Below are 5,461 nucleotides of genomic sequence, written 5' to 3'. Positions count from 1 at the left end.
TATATATATATATATATATGCATCGTATATGTATGCATCTGTATGTGGGGATATCTATGTGTAGGTTTATATGTGAGTTGGTACGGGGGTGGGATAGGCAAGAATTTCTTCTTTTTGCCCTTGTCGTTTTCTTTGATAATACTAAAATCGGATATCCGGTAATCTGTTGTAAAATTAAAACTCATTATTACCTGCTGACGTCGCCGCCATGTATAATGAGAATGATGATGGGTCTAATGAGGACGGAGGCTGGTGATTGCTACTACTACTACTACTACTACTACTACTGCTATGATGACGACGAGGACGTTCATGATGATGGTGCTTGTGATGATGGGGATGAGGATAAGAATAATTGTGATGATGATGATGATGATGATGATGATGGCAACAATCAATAATGTAGTCGATATGGATACTGATGACGACACTAATGATGATGACGTTGATGATGACGGTTATAAAGTTGACGTTAATGATGGTGCTGCTGATAATGTTGATTAAGTTAATGACGAAGATGATGTCCATGCTGTTGCTGTTGCTGTTGTTGTAGCTGCTGCTGATGATGATGATGACGATGACGATGGTAATTATCATGAGGGTTATTATGGTGATGCGATTTTTTGAATTTCAGCGAAGATAACATTTTTGATTGCTATTCTGTCATTAAATATTCAATCCCATTTCGGAGAATGAGATAAAAAGAAAACAAAAAAGACACAAACCAAAATACATAAAAACCAAAATGAATATAAAAAAACACCAATAGAAATAAATAAATAAATAAATAAATAAAGAAGAAAAGAGGCATTCCAACTCTAAATACGTACAAAACACTGCGGTTGCTTACACACAAACATACAGAAATGCTCCCCCTCTTTCTCGTTCTCTCTCCCTAAGTCTTTCTTTCTCTTTCTTCTCTCTCCTCTTCTCTTAATATTTAACTATCTGTCTATCACTCTCATACACCTACACATGCACAATAATATTCAATACACTGCATTAGAATCAACATAAAATTGAAACAAGTGGTCTATATCTGATAATAAATACGGCAATGGTTGAAAATTATGTAAAACAAAATGGAATAAAATAACACGACTGGACCGAATATAAATCCAAGTTGATTAGTCTGTTTCAAAATTCTGCCCCAGTATTTTAATAAATGTATCAATTTTGACATCATGAAATACATCTCACATGAAGAGATTCCGTCTGTTTTTAATTAAACTCTCAGAAAGTAGTCACTTTATAAAGTATCATAAAGAAGACGTCAGTTTCTTTCGAACTTTTTCTTAACAAATTCTACTTTCTTTTAGCTTCGTTTCCTTTATCTTTTTGAAATGAAAAAAAAAAGCATTTCTTCAAATCAAGAATTGATAAAACTCAGTCACTCAGGTTTTAGGATTTGGTTTTGGTTGTACTTCTAGAAAATGGAGGAAAAAGAAAAAGAGATGGGGAAGAAACAAAAGATGACAGAGAAGAAAATAAATATTTTCGAAAGTAAGGAGCGAGAAGGAGATGTAGAAAATGACATATAACTCTAAATTCCTTCGTTTGATTTAAAAGTAAACAGTTCAAAAGTATGTTGGTCTCTGTTGTTGCTATTGCTCTTGTCAGACTGGCTCCGATCGAGCGTTAGCAGAAAGCAAATACATTTTGCATTCACAAAATGACAATATGATCCTGTCATAGCAGCGACGTCACTCTTTATTATATAAAACACTCTTTGTTGTCATTCCGTCTATTGACAATTGTATTATTTTCTCCCTCAGATGTTGCGCTGGACTATGACAGATATTTTGTTGGCATCACTAGAAGATCGGAAGACGATTTAGTTCAAGCAACAACACTGGCCGGATTAGATTTCAGAGGCAGGATTAGGATTTCAGTATTTTGTTATCCCTCTTTAACTTTTGATTCGAAATATCGCCAGGTTGGACTTCACCATGCCTTTCTATATATGTATGCTTAGCATTTACCCAAGATTTTGAATAAAATCTTCCCTCAGAAGATGTTTATCGACAGGTTATTCAAACTTGATAATTGCAGTTCCTAAACTGGGGACATACATACATACACCCTCCCACATTTACATACACACATACATACATACGTACATATGGTATAATTATAAACACGTAAATTTTAGCCATGTCTCCGCAGACTAAAAAAAGAAGTCCAGCAACCTTAATGGATTTGGGGGGGTCTCATTAGGAGAGTCTACATCATTCGGACAGTCTCCAGAAAGACAAGCAGCCAAACTGTTTATATACTCAACAAATATAGCACTTACTCTATTAAGGAGCCCCTTATTTGCATACCGAAAGTGTTTAACTGTTTAACACTCTATAAATACCAGCAGCCTGTCAACAGGGATCTTAGTCCACACAGTATCAAGGTATGGTATAATAAACATATAACATATATATATATGCAGGAGATAAGGAAAGTGGCCACCCAAGTTGCGATTTTGAATAAAGCTATCACTATTATAGTAAGAAGGGTTCTTTTTCTTCTTCTTACTGAGTGAGGAAGCAGCACGTGCGATCAAAGTGACACTGGGGTAAAATATACGAAGCCCAATATACCCACCATGACTACCCGTCCGATAAGGGTACACCAGGAACATGCATCACAACCATATGTGCACGAAATGGTGATCTAATATCAAGATAAACAGCGAGTAGCCCATCCCGCTGAAAATGTCCCTGAATAAGGTTTGTTTTAAGGGTGATGAGCAAAAGGCCCATGCTTCGAGGGGTGAATTATTCAAACCCCAAAGAATTCCTCTCAACACATGGCTATGATGTTCCCCAACTACTTCTGCTCATGATCAGAGATGCACATATCGTCAGCCACCAAGGAACATGCTCAACTGGTTAAGGTCAAGCAACTGACTAGCAAATCTGTGGTTTTAAGCATAATATTTGCTGTAGCCCATCTTTTATACCAAGACACACCTATGTACGTGATAACACTTCCAATCAGTTAAGATGAGAAGCCATGAGAGCCTATGACTGGTATTGCATCAGGGCATATTATTATTATTATTATTATTATTATTATTATTATTATTATTATTATTATTATTATTAATGTGGTGACATGACATAATTGTTAGCATGCCTGACAAAATGCCTAGCTGCATTTCGTCCGTATTTACGTTCTGAGTTCAAATTCCTCCGAGGTCACCTTGAATTCTTCCTTTCAGAGTCGATAAAATACAGTACCAATCAAGTTTCCCTGGTAAATTTAATTGAATCATTATTCAAGCTTCGCGCCTAAGCTATCAGCAATTAGGCACAGTTGGAAACAATTCTTGAAACAAGCTAAATACCTAAGTAGTTATTACTTTTACTAGAAAGTTTCCCGTCACATGACTGGTCTCTTTGGTAGTATACTTTGCCATAATGGATAATATCAAAAAATGTGGCATACATAAAATAATGATAATTTAACCAATGTTGAAAGTCTAGGTACTTATATAAAATGATGTAAGAAATATCAATTTTCAAAAGAAATATATTGATTACTTTAAAATAAATTAAGTAAAACAAATTTGTATAACGCTCCCCATAATAATTTGTCATTTACTCACATCCTCCGACACTACGATTCACTCGCACTGTGTTTTCGTGAGTGCAAGTAGTGTTCTTTCACTCACTACCTGTCACTAAGCCTAGTATGTCCCCAACTCTCGCCTCACGATGTTGAGCGTGACTCGGAAACTCAACCAACCAGCATTTATATCAGCTTCTTAAAATATAGAGATTTAAAAGAATTGCTAATATGTCAATCAAACCACACGTCTTGTTACATAGTTTCCTCAATTTACGTGTTGTATTTTCTGTTTCATCATCCAAGGGCCGATAACATAAAAGTAATAGCTCTTAACTTGATTCAGTTTAATATTCTTATAATGTATCCTAAATGTGATTGGAACTGCAATAGAAAACTTAAGACCAAGGCAACGTACTTAGTTTCTCAAAATGGAAATCAATCTCAGAGCGTTTTTATATAACGATATTTGTGTATATTTTTACTAATAGCTCGATGAATATGTGTATACTTATGTATATATATAATACAGGAATAACAGTAAGTGACTGCTAAGATACTTATGCGCATGTGTGTACATATAAGATATGTGCTCATATATTATGTATGGGTGTTGCATTTTAACAACAAGATTTGTTCATTCTTTTAATTCTCCACCTCCTCAAACGCTTCGTTTCGACCTCTCGCCTTTCTCCTCCTCCTTCCTATTCCTCAACACCATCATTATAAAAGTCAGCATCAGCGTTATTATTGGGATAATGTAATTTTATTTCCAAAAAAAAAACAAAAACAAAACAAAAACGAAAAACGTTCTTACATAATGGTGAAGTAAAAGAAAACGTGGTGATTGTAGCGATAAATTAAATGTGTGCGTATGTATGCTGATTATATGTGTGTGCACGTATGTGGAAAGGGAGGATATGAGCGTAAGTAGGTGTGTGTTGTGTATGTGTGTTGCTTGTGTTAGTTTCTGCTCAATTGAGACAGAGTTTGAGAGTCATTCGACGACATTCTCTGTCTAGACACTAATATATATTAAAGACATTTCCTACTCAATAATGTATGTGTTTATATTAAAGTGTAATTAGATGTTTTCCCAAAGTTTACGCCAGCAAATGTTGCGTGTGTGTATATATATATATATATATATATATATATATATACAGAAAGAGAGAGAGAGAGATGTATGCATCTACGCATATCTACATACATTTGCAAGTATATTTGTGTGTGTATATCCATCTATCTATCTATCTATCTATCTATCTATCTATCTATCTATCTATAGTAATAACAAGAACATTTCGATCTAAAATTATAAATCATTTAATACATTGCTACGTATGTTTCCGCATACATCATGCTTTACTTGTGTTTACCATATAGAGGATATTATAAATATGATTTGCAAAATCCATGATTTTTAAGGAGAATATTAATACATATATTGATTGCAAATTTTGTCCGAGGATCGTGAAAGGTAAAATCATTGTTGACTACTGTGCGGTCGCATTGCAGAAGGTAATGAGCCGCAAGTTATTCTCTTGACGCTCTAAAGCTTTTGCCAATTCGCTCCCTTGTCTTAGTAAAATAATATAGCAACATTTGAAATTTTCTCTCGGTGAATCTAGCTGAGGAGGACTAATAAAATTTACAATAGCAAGCGTAATTTGAAGAGTCCGAAACCTAGGTCCTAGATTCTCCAATTCTGAGTTGTTCATTTATCTAATGTTCTTTCTAGAGGTAAGATGAATTTTTTTAATGTTCGCTGCCCGCATCCATCCTTGCCAGAATATATACAGTGAAACTTTACTATATCGTCATAAAATTATCGACTGCTGTTTCCAGTAAACATTGGTGCCTTGTTGCACCACCATTCTATATATATATATATATATAT

General features: G+C 34.6%; 1 protein-coding gene and 1 long non-coding RNA gene across 12 annotated transcripts in view; one reads left to right on the top strand and one right to left on the bottom strand.

The window, feature by feature from the left end:
• The window catches only part of LOC128247033 (uncharacterized), a 4,136-nt gene extending 2,123 nt beyond the window's left edge, over positions 1-2,013 (top strand). The window contains exon 2 of the long non-coding RNA XR_008263448.1: positions 1,776-2,013. This is a non-coding gene — a long non-coding RNA (uncharacterized LOC128247033). The remainder of the gene's footprint in view (positions 1-1,775) is intronic.
• LOC128247032 (glutamate receptor ionotropic, NMDA 2B-like) overlaps positions 1-5,461 on the bottom strand; it is a 1,034,258-nt gene that overhangs the window by 305,834 nt on the left and 722,963 nt on the right. The window lies entirely within an intron of this gene.

This window comes from Octopus bimaculoides, chromosome 2 (assembly GCF_001194135.2).
Source record: "Octopus bimaculoides isolate UCB-OBI-ISO-001 chromosome 2, ASM119413v2, whole genome shotgun sequence".
In the NCBI taxonomy this organism is placed as follows: domain Eukaryota; kingdom Metazoa; phylum Mollusca; class Cephalopoda; order Octopoda; family Octopodidae; genus Octopus; species Octopus bimaculoides.
The sequence above is the reverse complement of the archived record's forward strand: the minus strand, read 5'-3'. Positions and strand labels throughout refer to the sequence as shown.